This window comes from Thermobia domestica, chromosome 6, assembly GCF_964235325.1.
Source record: "Thermobia domestica chromosome 6, izTheDome1.hap1.1, whole genome shotgun sequence".
Lineage (NCBI taxonomy): Eukaryota > Metazoa > Arthropoda > Insecta > Zygentoma > Lepismatidae > Thermobia > Thermobia domestica.
The window spans coordinates 54443407-54460252 of record NC_137459.1 but is presented as its reverse complement, the minus strand read 5'-3'; the positions used below and the strand labels follow the sequence as shown (position 1 = coordinate 54460252).

At 36.5% G+C, this 16846-nt stretch overlaps 1 long non-coding RNA gene across 1 annotated transcript; it reads left to right on the top strand.

The window, feature by feature from the left end:
• Positions 1 to 542: 542 nt before the first annotated feature.
• On the top strand, positions 543 to 4897 carry LOC145687666 (uncharacterized). Its single transcript, XR_014131705.1, has 3 exons — positions 543 to 1475; positions 2287 to 2606; positions 4248 to 4897. It is a non-coding gene; the product is annotated as an uncharacterized LOC145687666 (long non-coding RNA).
• Positions 4898 to 16846: the final 11949 nt, after the last annotated feature.

The following is a 16846-nucleotide window of genomic DNA, read 5'->3' as shown; positions in this document are numbered from 1 at the left end:
AAATCAAAATAAATAATTTTAAAATTTAAATTTAGGATTGTTATTATTAACTTATAGACATTTCATTTTGTGTCTTTATGATAAAATTGGAAAAGTTTCTTATTCTCATATTGAGTTCTTTTTTCTCCACAGTACCGAAGCCGAACTATTCTATGTTATCGAGCCTGAAAAGAATTATGTGTCTTCTGTAGCTCTGTGCTAAAAGGAGTATTATAACCAATAAAATGGTGAAATATGTTTCACATAATTTTAAAACAAGAAATATGTATATAGCCGCACACATTCTGTTCTTTATACTTTTTTTCTTCTTCTTTTAGACATTTGTGTTAAATTGTAATGAAGAGTAATATTGTGCTTTATATATTGTAAAATATTTCCAATATAGGGTCTATAGGAAAACTAATTTTTATATTTCAGGCATGCGTTGTTGGACAAGCGACGAAGCAACTGTTATTTGTTGGAGTGAGGAACAAATATTGTTCAGTGTGCGCTTCAGCTGAATCTAAGAAAAAACAGCCAAGCAATCACAAATGCTACAAAAATTGGTCTTCATCTTCCTCGTCAATGGAAGCTGACATTATAGTTGAAGCTTTCCAAAGGAGCGAAGAAATGCATGGCGTTCGTTATAAGAAATTCATTGCGGATGGGGACTCAAGTGTTCATGCAAGAATTATTGAAAGAGTTCCGTACGGGCGCTGTGTAACCAAAGTAGAGTGTGCCAATCATTGTGTCAGGAATTACACGAGTACCCTGCACAAACTTCGCTCTCAAATTAGTTTTTCCCCTGAAAGTAGAGCAATCTTGAGGAATAAAATTCCTCGTTTAACGGCAGCTGCTCGAGGAGCCATCACCTACAACGCCAAAAATAACCATACTGTTGAAGAACTCCGTGATGATTTAAAAAATGGTCCATCGCATGTTTTTGGAAGGCACGAGAAATGTAAAGAATATTTCTGTAGAAATGAGAAAGAAGACATTGATATGTTGCCTGTTCTCGAAGCATCTGGTCTGTATTACCATATCATAGCAGCGGTGCAGCAATTAGTGCGCAAAGCTGATAGATTGGTGCCAAACGAAACTACTAATAGAGCCGAACTGTTTATGAGCTTACTGTGCAAGTTCAATGGAGGAAAGAGATTGAATTTAACAAAAAGAGGTTCATTTCAACGTAGATGCTATATTGCTGGACTAGCTTACAAAAAAAAAAAAAAAAAAAAAAAAAAGCCATGTGGCATTACAGTCCATGGAAATCTGCAACAAAAAAGAGTCCTGGGACGTACTTCCAAAAATTCATGAAGAAGAGAAAAGCCACTAGAGACAGAGACCGGCAGTCTAAATCCACATCACGGAGAGTTAGAAGAAAACTGGAGTTACAGCCGGAGAATAACAAAGACTATGGGCCAAATGCAGAGAAGCCACCAATGTCACCGCCATCTCTTCATACGGTATGCGAAGGGAAACTCTCTTCATTTACAGTAAGTAATCCATTACTACGTCTATTATTAGTAGTTGTAGTGGTAGGAGTATCAACACTGCTTTGTTTGAGTACAAATTAATTTCCTGAAATTGCCTTGCTTCAGGACACGTAAGAACGCAGTTTTCTTTCAAGTTGTAGCGTTTTTTAAAAATGCCCATTATTCACCTGCAGCAGATAATAATAATAATAATAATAATAATAATAATAATAGAAATATTTATGTGATCTGCAATTTCCCTGCGAAAAGAAATAGCCAAAATATCATGATAACTGATGACAGGTTGGGCGGCCTCTGGGATCGATCCCAGGATCCTCGGATACCACACTCGCGTTCTGCCGCTGACCTCCATCCCTCAGATATGCATATATTTGATATCTGCTTTGTTTTGGCCGCCAATACTGTATAATTCTGGGTTTTCGTTCAAGCAACAGGAGGTAGTCCAGATTACTTCATATCATGATCAATTCTTTCCTTTTCAAGAAGATAAAATCAAAAATAGACTACGAGGTTTGTTGCTAATCGTTTTCATTCAGATTTAGCCAGGTTTCATTGGGTTTTACTAGGATTTATTCAGGGCTTATTTTTCTTGTTTCTATTTATTTATTTATTTATTTATTTATTTGTGCATTTGCGAGAGTGGCGGCGACCCCTCAGAGGGAATTTCGAACAAAAGACAAAGGCCTTCCTTCCAGGACCGACCCTTCTTTCCTGTATTTTCCTTTCTAAAATTATGCAGATTTTCAGTGTTATACTTTGTACACAAGGTCTACTTGGGTGTGCGTATAAAACTCTTTTCATTGTATTTTAGATTACTGCCGATGAGAGAGCAGCAATCGAATCTTCATCCAGAGGACAGCATGGAAATTTGATATATGAGCAACATCGGCGTAACAGACTCACTGCCTCGATGTTTGGAAAGGTGATGAAGCGAAAAGATAGTACGCCATGCCACGCACTTGTAAAGCAAATACTTTACCAAAAAAAATATTTGGACGACAGCTATTGAATATGGCAAAAATAACGAAGATGTGGCTCTTCAAAGGCTTGCATATGAAAAGGGATGGACAATAGAAAAAAGAGGACTAATTATTGATCTCCAACATGGTTTCTTGGGAGCAAGTCCTGATGGTAAGTTTTCTGACTTCTTGCAATTATTTTTATATGATGATAAACATGCAGCGGCCCTAATCTGGTCATACAATCCTTTGCAAATACTGGAGCCGTTTATTGTCCATGATTTGTCTTTCCTATTAATGCATTTCATATTGTTTACTTTATGCGTTTACTTAATGCATATTTTTTATACTTTATGCGTGTAAGCTACTTTCCCAGACGTAGTGGGAACAGTGTTGAATTCAGGCATCTTCCTCGGGAGGGCACATACTTTACCATATATATCTAGTGGTTACCGTTTCTGACTGCTGGTCGTGGGATCCCAGGTTCGATTCCTGGCTCTGCCAAAGCGAGATGGTCTAGAACGGTGCCCACCCAGAATCGTGATGCAACTGGGAAGCTACTGTGTATAAAAGACAGTGGCGAACAGGGTTGAGAGCTTCAGCTCTCCTGTTGTAACACTTCTGGTAAGCTTGTGAAAACATCCTCATTTCCTTTCTGAAAATTTCCAGATTAATTCGTGCCAGCCACTAGAGAAAAACAGTCATACTTGCAGTAGGGACCTCATCTTGGGAAAACATCCTCATTTCCTTTCTGAAAATTTCCAGATTAATTCGTGCCAGCCACTAGAGAAAAACAGTCATACTTGCAGTAGGGACCTCATCTTGGCTTTACTACGCACTACTGACCAGGGCAGAAGGAGCCTCACTTTGTGGAGATCCCTGGTTTATATATGCATTATCCACGTGACATGTCTCTTGTGGCCAGTTCCTATCTAAATGGTTTTGTTTCTTTTCCCTTACTCTTTTCATGAACTTAGGTTATAGATAGTTATTGCCTGATTTTGCAACAGTACATTTTTCTCTTCTAGATTATACCGTATAGACCAAATATGGATACCTTTTACATAATAATATAGACTTTACATAAAGTTTTCTAGTTAACTTTTCCTCCTATATCAAACATTAATTTAACATATTCATACAAAACAATATATTGGATGTTATGCCCCTTCCGTTCTCCACAAACCACGACCGACACTAGGTTCGCGGTAGTTTTTTTTCTTTCTTTTTGTGGCCGTCATATTTGTGAATCAGTAAGTCATCTACTCATGATGTTCGGCGCTTTTCATGGCATACGAATATACCTGAAGTTGCCCAGAAAATATTTTCTCTCTCACCGTGGCTCGACAGGAAGCACTCGCTTGTCAGACAACTTTTCGTTCAGCGCAACGAATTCTTTCACCGCTGTCCGTCTTCCTTCACGGGATTACGCTTCATATCAATGCATATAGCTCCAAAACTTGTGTTGGTGGGGGGTGGGAGTGGGGGTTAGGAGGAGGGCAACGAAAAACCGCAAGATACGACAGAGGTAACTCCAAACTGCCGATATATTTGGTTGTGGTGATTATAATATCGTGTGGGGGCGAGGATGTCCTAGAGAGGATGGGCATCTCTTTACATTCTTATCAAAGCCTATTCAGCCGTTCTACTGTACTAGGGGAAGTAAGTAATTAGTAATTAGAAATTAAACGTTCACAAAACTTGTTCAATCAGCTATTTTTATAACTACGAAAGTGCTGCTTGTAACACATACATGATTTACAATTCGTATGAATCTGTGCTTAATCCTTTATCCTATTCTTGTATTCTTCAGGTTTTATTGTAGAAGAGAATGCCCTAGTGGAGGTAAAATGTCTTCCTTCCCTTAGAGGCAAAAATATGGAAGAAGAAATAAGACGGAGGAAGGGTTTGTTCCTAGAGATCTCCGGTGAGGGTAGCTTGAGGCTAAAACGGAACAGTGATTGTTATTACCAGATCCAAGGACAGTTAAACATTTCAGAGATCAGTAAGTGTTACCTCGTTGTCTATATTGATGAGGCCACACCATTGCACCTTGAGGTTGTGGAGAGAAATGGAGATTTGTGGAGCAATGTAATGGTTCCAAAATGGTCAAGATTTTTTAAGGAATGCATGTTGCCAGAGATTGTTGACCCCATGGTACCACGCAACATGCATTGCAGAGACCCAGAATACATTACGAACGCTCAACGTGCATTACATGAAAGAAAAGAATGTGGGAAAAGATAATTTTCAGTACTTCCTGTTATATATATATATATATATATATATATATATATATATATATCCGTGTAACGTAGGTTCCTGTCACCACGGCATGGCGCGTCCTCAGGTTGCGGATCGAGGAGAAGGCCTCTAGATATAGAGGTTAGCTGCGAATATACTGAATAAGCAGTCGCGGACAGCCGACTAGGAGTGGTCCTCCAGCTTGGGGGTTTGGGTAAGGCTAACAACCTTATCCTGTATATATATATATATATATATATATATATATATATATATATATATATATATATATATATATATATATATATAAACACTTGTTCAGAAATATTCACAAAAGCCTCGGACAGGGATTGATAACTTGCCACGACCTCAGCAAAAGAAAATGGACATGAGATTTGGAACTTGAAATATTAGAAGTCTTTATATTTTACGCATTAAAATCCGTAACGAGTGAATTAGAGAAATACATAATTGACCTAGTAGGAGTTCAGGAAGTTAGGTGGGAAGGAAATGGAGCTGTGAATTCCGGAAATTTTAAGTTCTTTTACGGGGAAGGAAATAAAAATCACCAGTTAGGAACAGGGTTTTCGCCCACAAACGAATATTACCAGCAATTAAACGGGTTGAATTTGTTACTCAAAGATTTTCTTTAATTACTCTTAAGGGACGGTGGTGTGATATTATTGTTTTAATTGTACACGCTCCAACTGAAGATAAAGATGACGATATAAAAGACAATTTTTACTAAGTGGAACGTTTATTTGACCAACTCCCGCGGTACCATGTGAAAATTCTATTAGGGGATTTCAATGCGAAGATAGAACGAGAGGATATTTTCAAACCGATTATAAGGAACGAAAGTCAGCATAAGGAAAGTAATGACAACGGTGTTAGACTCGTGAACTTTGCAACATCCAAAAATCTAATCGTGAAGAGTACATTGTTAGGGTCGTCAAGTCTAGGAGGCTTAGGTGAGCAGGTCATGTAGCTAGAATGGAAGAAAGTAAAAACATTTTCAAAGTCTTGAATGGAAGACCAATCGGAAATCGATATATATAACTCTCTGGCCTATGAAACCCAGAGGTTCAACGCCGCGTTCACAAAAGCTCTCCACTGACTTATATCCAGTATAGCTAACTGCATCCAGTTTCTACTTTGTATTCCTATCTCTGCGAGATCCATCTTAACATTGTCCTCCCATTGGCGCCTAGGTCTTCCTAATGGTCGTTTTCCAATTGGTCTTACCATTCAAGACTTTGAAAGCGTTTCTATATATACGAGGGTCACTACGAAAGTTTTGAGATGTGAAATAACTTAATACTTAAAATCAATTTAACACTCACATTTTCTCAAAGTATTCACCATTACACTGTACACACTTTTGCATCCTCGAAAACCATTTGTGGAAGCAGTGTTGCCAGTCTTTTTCTTCAAGTGTTGAAAGTACATTCTCGTAAGCCACTACAGCTTCTTCAGGGCTGCAAAATCTCTTCCCACGAATGCTATCTTTGATCCTGGGGAACAGAAAAAAATCACACGGGGCCAGGTCAGGGCTATACGGCGGATGAGTCATACGTTTGACCTCCGTAGATTCTAAAAACTGAATTGTGATGTTGGCCGTGTGTGCGGACGTGTTGTCATGATGAAGCAGGATCCCACGCAATTCAGTTCTTGGTCGCCGTTCCCGAAGCTCTGGAACACTTTTGTTCGGCAAACAGTGGTGTACCACTGAGCAGTAACAGTCCTTTGTTCATCAAGTGGAACAGTTGCAACATGACCAGATTTGGAGAAGAAAGTTGCGACCATCTTCTTCCCCACACTTTGCGATCGCTTCACTTTCGTGGGTGGATTTTCGTCTGAAAAGATCCAAACTGTAGACTGGCGTTTATTTTCAGAGTCAAATTGATAGATCCAAGTCTCATCACCAGTAACAATGTCAGAGATGGTCGAGAATTGCCTCCATCAAATCTTGCAAGCATTTCTTCACACCATTCCACACGCATGCGCTTCTGCTGTTCAGTGAAAGTGTGAGGCACCCAACGAGATGAAACCTTTCTGAGCCGAAGATGATCATGAAGAATTTTTGTTACTGCTGGCGATCCAATGTTCACTGTAGATTCAATGTCCTTGAAAGTTGTTCGAGGATTTTCTCGAATCATTTGTTCCACAGCGGCAATGTTTTCATCTGACACAGCTATTGCCGGACGTCCAGCTCTCTCTTCATCTTTAAGCGATGTCTGGCCTCTTCTGAATTCACCAAACCATCGAAAAATTGTAGCACGGGAAGGAGCGAGGTCCCCAAATGCCCCCTGCAAACGGTCAAGGCTTTGTGTCTCGTTCAAACCACTTTTGAAATCGTAAAGGATCATTGCCCGAAAATGTTCCCTTTCGAGCTCCATTCTAGACAGCCGAATACTGCTCATATTAACAAACAAGTGAAGGCAATACGGCCACGCCGATAAGCGAGGCAAGTTGAAACTTTCTTCGCTTCTTCACTCTGGATACCACTACCGAACGCAATTGTTGGAATTCAAATACTGTACCACAACAATGCGTATCTCAAAACTTCCGTAGTGACCCTCGTGTATATATATATATATATATATATATATATATATATATATATATATATATATATATATATATATATAGAGAGAGAGAGAGAGAGAGAGAGAGAGAGGGGGGGAAACTTGAATAAAACGGAAATTCCCCCCGGACCACCCCCTGAAATCATGACTGCATAGGAGAAACCGGGGTATTCTCGAACACTGAGGTAATGCCGAACACCCAAGTTTACACCGAAGGAAACTTGTAAGAAAACAGACGATTTTGCTGCATGCTAGCGGAGGGACCTGGACAAGTGTAGCATACATTTGATAACAGTCAATTGAGTGGATTACCAGGAAGATGTTTTGTTGTGTTTGTCGATTCACCTATGAAACTGATTCAACAATCTGCGCAAAGTAACATGGCTCTTCTCTTATCTATATTATTACAGATAAGGCTATATATTTCTTTATATTTGAGCATTAGTTTTTTGTAATCTTACTAGCCAGTATGCAGTCAATAATTAGTTTCAATTTTAACAATAAATTGACGCCTCATGGGGAAACGACAGACAGAATGTTCACCATTACCTGGAGTGTTCGGGATTGCCCAATGGTGTGAAATAAATTATGAAAAAATTTTAATTAGTTTTTCCTTATTGAAATGTAAGTAATAAGTTAATGAAATTGGTTTGGGAAATACACCATGTCTTGGTATTGAGCGTTATTAGCTTTGTTAATTAGAATAGTTTGCTATATTTATTATTTTTAGAATTATTACTTCATTATTTCATAGTCAGTAATCCTATTTTACATATCTGATCTTTCATTATAGGCTGCAATTTTTTCTGTGTGTGTGATTCACAGAGTGTTTTACAAATTTATTTAGCCTAGTAGCATTCATTAGCAGTTAGCTAATTTTGTTCAGCCTATTAACCGCATTTCAACACTGGACTAATAAAGAATACTGTCTTTGGGAGAAAACATAAATATATATATGTGATTTCTACAGTTCAAAATAATGTTTTCATTTTAATGAATAATTTCCTTAATGTACCGTTATTTCTGAATTTATTTCATAAGATTGCATTTGTTTAGCCTAGTATGTATTAACTTTCATGTGTAATAATTTCAAAGATAATGAGGTCTGGACACGTTTCTCATTAATTTGAGTTATGTTTGTAATTATAATTCCTATTAAAGATTTAAATACTAAATTACAGTATAATTTTAATGTATTTTAATGCATTTCCCTTCTTTCGTAAAGGAAAGTTTAAAGTAAACAGTATGTTCTGGATTACCCCGACCACTGGGGCAATCCCGAACATAGGAACATTTTTCAAACATCTCACTAATTTATTGAAAAATGTTACTTTTGACTTTCCTCTGCATTTTAGTAGAAAGGAAAAGCTCCAAGCTTTCTATACACAAGAAATGTTAATGTTTTATCTCTAAAAACAAAGGAGTTATTTATAATCAAAGCTTAAGTGTTCGTGAATACCCCGGTCTCCCCTACATACATCCCCTGTAACTCCCGTAGAGCTGACTGGGGTGTCTTACCCCCACAGTGTTTGGGTATAATATATATATATATATATATATATATATATATATATATATATAGAGAGAGAGAGAGAGAGAGAGAGAGAGAATATGCTTTACGAATCCCCCCTTCACGAGTTTCTGGCTACGCCTCTGGACCTTTCATGCATTTCGGTCCTTCGCTATTCTTGTCATCTTGACGTAAGTATTGCACTAGGGATGCACACGAGACGAACCGAGACAGGATTTTCCTGACAAAATTCGAGTCGAGACACGGCTCTTCCAATAGAGAAATATAAATTTTTCGAGTGGAGACATCACTTTTACATCACATTTTCAAGACGAGACAGCCACAAATCTTGTCTCGTGCGCATACTTATATTGCACATATAGGCAGTAGCGGCGTAAGGGCAGGACGAGCGGTGCCCTCGCCCCGGGCCCCACTTTGTTGGGGCCCCCGACGGTAGGTAAAAAATAATTACTAAGGAACCTTGTTAGCATGAGCCGTACAAGGGCCGTCAAGGTTTATAATCCATACCTTCCCTAAAAGTAAACGCAATTAATTGTCAATCAATATTACACCAAATAACGGATAAAACAACAAATATCTGTCTAATAAAGCTAAAGAGTGCTGGATTTCCGTATAAGCTAAACAAGCTATGAGCTTCGGGTCTCACTCCCTTGGATATAGGTGAAAAATAAAGTAAACGCTTCATACTCTTGGGGGACCTAAGAAACAGACTGAATGCAGGTAATATATATATATATATATATATATATATATATATATATATATATATATATATATATATATATATATATATATATATATATATATATATATATATATATATATATATATATATATATATATAACGTTTCACTTCTTGGGGCTCCCAAGAAAATTAAAGAAAAATTTGAATATAGGTGAAAAATAAGTAAAATAAAAGTTTTACTCTCTTGGGGCTCCAAAGAAATTTAAAGGAAAAATGTACTCGTATGTGGATTAAAATATGAATAAAACGAAAGTTTCACTCTATTGAATAACCTAAGAGAAATTTATAGGAAAAAGTTGAGTGTAGATTAATATATATATATATATATATATAAGTCAAAGTATATTGTGTTGTTTACATTCTACGGTCTTATGATGCAAGTAATGGGGATCCGTCTGCTAACCTGCTTCCTAAAATATCACTGTTTATTTATTCCTTTATTTATTTATTCATATATCAGTTCAATAGAAGGGTAGAAAGAAGGGATCAACGTACATAATGCTTTATTAGGGTACTAGCATTCTTTGCTAGCTAAAAGCTCTTTAGTGCAGACGCTATAGTCGCTGATTCACTTCTTTTCCTTTTTTTTTTTTTTTTTTTTTTTTTGTCCTTTACAAGTCGAATTTTCGATGTTTATCAGACACTATGCATCGAAGAAAGACTTTTATAATAAAAAAGAATTCTGAAGTCACCACCATTCTCTGAACAGGACACAGCATGCTGGACTCACTCACTCTCCTCCTCGTTAGGGCGGTGGCACAGGAACATTACAAGAGTCATAAGTTCGTAACAATTCGCATGCCATTCGTATACTTTTACTGCACACAGTCTTCTTCACCACATGCTTTGAAACCAGAAACCGGTTCCGGTTCTCCTTCCCAACAACGGGAGAGGGAGTGGGAAAACAAATTACTTTGAAATAGATGTTGTTTCAGAAATCCGCATGTGTTATTGATCAACACTCGACCGTGTTGGTGCAAAGATGTCAAGATTGCAACGCTTAACTTTTCACTCCTAAGACATTTTGAAAAACTTTTCAAAAACGCCACAGAGTGCGCGGTCAGTCCGCGATGGCATTGCCCTCTTTAGAGAGCGCCACAAAGTTCGTGTACCTGGAAAAACTTTAAATACGAAAGTCAAACCCCGTGTCCAGAAGATTTAAACGCTTACTCGAAGCACGATAATTTCCGAAACACGTTAGTGTACATCGAAAGGTCACGAATACTTGAAGATGTAAACTAAGTTCTTAGCATACTGATTATGGCTGTTGGGTGTAATAAGTATAACTACTGTCAGCATGATTAAAAATAACTTACTTAGTTTGGTGTTAAGGTATTTTTTTTTTAATGAATACATTTTCTTAATATATGCACTATAATTTGATTTCAATGTTAAAAATTTGTCATACGTAATATTGAATCTTAATAAATGAAAAAAAATGAAATGAAATTGAGTTTTACGTCCCATGCTTATGCCGGCTAGGTTAAAGGAGACGGTGAGGATGATAAATGAGTAAAATGGTGGAATGAAGAAAGTGGGAGGAAACAGGAGAACCGCGAGGAAACCCACGCACACGGTGTTTCTCCACCACTGAATTTTAATAAATGTGACCTTTACTGAGTATACTATATTAAAAAAAAAAAAAAATGAATCTAAAGGAGTTTACTCTTGTTGACTCGTGAATGTTACAGGAGCTCTCTCGTGACTAAGCAGTTAGCGTACGTGCCGTTGGTGTGGGAGACCTGGGTTCGATTCTCGGCCGGAGTTCATGTGGTTCGCATACCACGTCAAGCTGGAGGCCCATGTCTCACATAGCCTCGCTACTACAAGATACGCTAAACTCAAATTAGTGTTAAAAGTAGTGTAAAATGTAACCATCAGTGTCAATAACCGGTTAACTTGTAATTAATATATCACAGTTATCCTGTTTGTAATCTACTTCATGCATATGTGCAAGTTAATACGAGTGCAGTTTCGGAAGTTACTTCCAGAACATTTCAGATCATCAGCAGAAATATACACAATCTCGATAATTATTTCATAATTTGCGATTAAATTGACCACCATCTTGTACAGTCCGCAGCAAATAACCTGCAACATGAGCATGTAAGTTTGTGAAAGGACGAAGTCTTTTGCTCCAAAATAAGTGTGCAGGGAGGACGCCAAGGTTTGTCCTCGCGTGATTCTTAGCATTTAGACGTTATGTTGATTCCCTGTGCTGTTACGCGTACTTTCACAATAAACCTATATTGCTCATGTTGCAGGTTTTTTTGCTGCGCTCTGTACACTCCTGGTTAGAAAAAGTGGAGCTGCCTTCCAGAGACCGTCCAAAAAGTTGAACCTACATTCTTACGTCTCTGGGATCTCCTTACAAGGGAAATCTACTTTTCCTCCGTTCTCATAGAGAGCAATGTGTATTTTCTATTAGAAATACACCATTTGGACATTACCTCCAAGTAAATATTCAGACAGCATGTAGAAAATAGTTATAGAATATGACACAAAAAGTAAAAACTGGCATACTATATAATACAAGATTAAAGTCTGTGGAAAGCACACAGTCTACAGAACAGCAACAGGTTAAATGCTAATAGTCATGCGCTCTTTCTGTAGTAGATAACGTAATGGGTTCGCGTGCTAATGTTTAATATGGTTCGAATCCTGGCTAGGCAAAAAGTTTTTGCAAGTATACTGACCAAGAGCATCATGTTTGAATGCAAGGAATTTATAAATTTATATATATATATATATATATATATATATATATATATATATATATAAATTTATAATATATATATATATATATATATATATATATATATATAAATTTATATATATATATATATATATATATATATATATATATATATATATATATATATATATATATATAATCACAGCTATGTAATGGAGGACATTAGTCAATTTGTATTAAAATTAAACAAAATCACAACTCCTTCTCTTGTCTTTAGTGTTTACTCCTGTGTGAAAGATTCATATTAGATTCCAGACGGGAACTCATGTGGTTCGGATTCCACGTTAAACAATATGTCCAAGGTCTTGCATAACCTTGGTGTTGAAAAGGACACTAAATTCCATTATAACATGGTCCTATGTTTCCTCTTGAACGGAAAGATGTTCATCCTAGAAACTAAGGGCTTTATGGAGAGTCGTTCTGATGCATGATTAGTACCATAGTAAAGAGTTCGACTAAGGCCTGCTATACACGAGATAAATCTTAGGAAATATCTTAGGATTTATCTTTAGAAAAATGTTATGACATATCTCGTAGGTTATGACATATCTTTTAGAAATCCTAACGTTTTGTGCCATACACGTGAAGAGTATTCCTGTCTGACCGAATGACGTTTTTCAATATTACGAAATAGTTCTATTTAATAAAAGTACAAAATTGATGAATTCCTATGCTAACTACGCTGCACATCATACTGATATTAATACCAGGTGTTAAATTGGATACCTCTAAAAAAAAAAAAAAAGAAAAAAAAAAGAAAGCGAGCAAGCATAAAAGACTGAATGGTGCTGGTGAACTTCTCGCGCACCACATTTTAGAAGATTTACAGGTAAAATTCAATACTTTTCATGAAAAGACATATTTATAAAGAACAAATTTCTACAAGCGATAGAATTAAATGCAACGTAATACACCTGTATTTTATTTTACAAGTGTAGGGTCATTAGAAGTGTTTTACGAAGAATAAAATAAGTGAGGGACGATGTTTAGCAGAAGGGGGAGCTATTTTTTTTTTTCTAAGAAATGTTACAATTTCGGTAGTTCCTGTTCATATTAGTTTAGGTTAGTTACTGTTAGGTTATGTTACATTATATTAGTATAGGAGTCCAGCACAATTTTCCAAACGAAAAAAAGATAAAATTTCGCTTATTTCTAGTAATATTAGGTTAGTTTAAGTTAGCTTAGTTTCATAGTGTTAGGTTGTGTTAGGTCTACGTACTTGCATCTTCCATTTATCTTGTAAATTTTGTATTTTTTACGTACTTCTGGGCCCCTTCTGCGAAACATTTCCATATGAAAGATGACCGGTGATAATAATTTCCACCATCTGTGTATTTCTGCACAGTTTACGAAAGCTGTAATTTATGTTTACAAGTGGAGCGCTAGTACCATGATACCATGACAAGCGATATTCAAACTCATATCATTGCTAAAACCCACCCGTTTTCACTATCTTCGCTCTGCCTGACTGTGTTAGATAGCATTCGCGTTTTTCAGTGGCAACCTAGCACAGGTTGGTTTGTGTTTTCCCCTACATGTTTTATATTATACATTCGGACGCCGTATTTATACGCAAATTGTAAAAGAATTGTAGTTTTTCAACAATTGCTTTTGATGATCCCCTTCAATTTTATCTATGCCATGTGAAATATTTTCATGTCGCTCAGCGAAAATCATTTAGGAAAAAGAAGAAGGAAATTAATGACAAATTATAATTTTTCAACAATTATTTCGAGGGGTCGGCCAAATGTAAATCTGCACGATCAGGCAAACATACCTCATCAGTTGTTTTCACTAGGGATGCGCACGAGACAAGATTTGTGGCTTTCTCGTCTCGAAAATGTGCTGTAAAAGTGATTCTCGACTCGAAAAATGTATATTTCTCTATTAGAAGAGCCGTGTCTCGACTCGAATTTTGTCAGGAAAATCCTGTATCGACTCGTCTCGTGCGCATCCCTAGTTTTCACTTGTTTTGTTTTCTCTTTCTCTCACCTGATGTCGCTTAAATCGAAATCTTACCATTTTTCTTTCCGAAATAGAGCGTGCTCTAAACAAGAGAATCTCATAGGATCTCAAGAAACGACATGCGATCTGATGCCATACACGTTGAGATTTGGACTCTAGGACAAATTGTAAGAGATTTCCTAGGATCTACCCTATAGTGTACAGCCGGCCTAACATATGTTTCCTGCAGTAGTCAGTCCTTTGGTACGACAATAATCATACGTCAAAACGACTCCGCATAAGACCTTAATTCTCTAATAATTCGCGCGAGTTGGAGCGCCATTTCCGGAGGGCACGTGGGCAATTCCCCGCCTCCTTGAGTTTGAGATGTTTATATATTGTACATTTTAATCAATAGTATAATAATCTATGCATAGTTTATGTATATTGTATTCTTGCTCCCCCTTCCCCGAAAGCAAAACCTAAAATATCGACTGTGGGCAAGGAAAATTATTGTGTAAGGAAATAAACAGTTACTAAATGTTGTCAATACCTACAAAAGTGTCCTTTCTGTGTACAGGAAGAAATAATAAATATAAAACCAGATAATTGAATATTGTAGAAATTGTCCCTTTTTTCTTTAAAATGTGCGCTTTTTTACACGCTGTATCAAAGTATTTTTAATCAATAGGTTGTGTAAGGCGGAGCACACGTCCAACTTAAGCAAATCCCAATATTGAGCATTTTCAGAAATAAAGAAATAGAAATTTGAATATTTTATAGATTTTTCCCTTTTCTTCCTCAGAGAGAAGTTTCCGAAAATTATTCCCTTACTTTTAATTAAGAGTTTATATACCGTATTTTACGCCTCCAACTTGAAGCATGCTTAAATTGGTCATTTTTTTTTAATAAAAAAGAGGAAATTTGAATATTATAAAAATGAGTTAGTTTTCATCTTTAGAAGTGGAATTTTTAGAAACACTGAAATACATATTTTCTTACTTTTAATTAAAAATTAATTTACCAAATTTTACACCTCTATGTTAAACAAATCCTTACATTTGGAACATTTTTAAAAGGAAATTTGGATGTAGAAATGCTTCCCTTAGAAACTGAATTTTTTAAAGCAGTGAAACCTTAAATAAATGTACGTGCCTAGCGTTTCAGAAAATTCCGCTTGTAAGGGGACAGGAACAGGGGGCAATTTTATAATATTTTTCTCAATATACAAAAGCTATATCAACATTGTCTCTCTTCACAATCACGGAGAAGCATTTGAACGGTTTCAGATGAATTTTGAAAGTTAGTACATTAGACTTGTGTCGAGCTGGGTTTTTATTATTTCATTTCAAATGAAAATTAAGTTTCAATTTAACGTCCCACGTTTATGATGTTTAGACTAAAGGAGACGATCATTGAGGCAAGTGAATGATCATGGAAGAATTGGTGAAATGAGAGAGTGGGAGGAAACGGGAGTATTCCGAGAAAACCCACGGACACGATGTTATCCACTGCAAACTTGTTTGGCCAGAGAAGGAACCAAGAACCTGACGAACCAGAGATAAGCGCTCTACCACTGAGCCACCGTGCCCCTAATTTCATTTCAATTCAAATACGTATATTAAGTGGGAGAGAAGGGGTTCAATTATATATTTCAAATATTTAGTATAATCTTTTTTTCTCTTGCAATGAACTGAGATTTCGGTAGTCTCTATATTGATTTCTGGTCAACGGTATACATTATAGAGAATTATAATTTTGTTTAGGATATACGGATACATGCTGGCGACATTTCATAGCAGTGATGTATTTTGTTATTTATAATTACTTTTCGCTTTGCATCAGGAAGACTTTACTAGACGAAACATACTTACAGGCCATAGACAAGTATGTCAGTGAAAAAAATTATTTATACCAACATGGCTTCTTTGTTCTGGTTTATCAAGTTGTCCTTTTCCCTCCCAACTTTGTGCTTATTAGGGTCATTATTTTGTGTATTTGTATTCACAAATGATTTCGAAACAAATATTGCTTGTTAGTAAAATCAAAAAGTACCCTACCTGGGATCGAACCTAGAACTATTGCTTTAAAAGCAAGAACATTAACAACTTGCCTACAAGAATCATTCCGCCTTATGCAAAGTCATCTTGACGTATGATTAGCATCATACTAAATGCTTGACTAGTGCAGAAAATATGTTAGTCGAACTCTTTAGTATGGCACTAATCATGCGTCAGAACGACTTTGTATAAGGCCCATAGAGTCTAACAAAAACTAGTAAATATAATCGTTATATGTTGTAGAAGTGGGCTGGAAAATTGTAAGTCTCAATTGAAGTCAAGTTACAAGAGAAATAGATGCAAGTACGCAGCTCTATAAGGAGCTTTTGTTGTTGTTTTTTCTTGTCTGTGACTTTATTCAAGATTAGAATATTGTTTAGTCTCCATCAGCTTCTACTATGGCTCTTAGTCGCCTTGGTAGGGATTTAATTAAGCTGGCGATATATCAGTGTCTTTGTGCCACTTCTTCCCATGGATTGAGAACTAGCTCCCATAGCTCGTTAGCTCTCCTTGGGTTGTCAAATCAGTTTTCCTGTAGAGTTCAA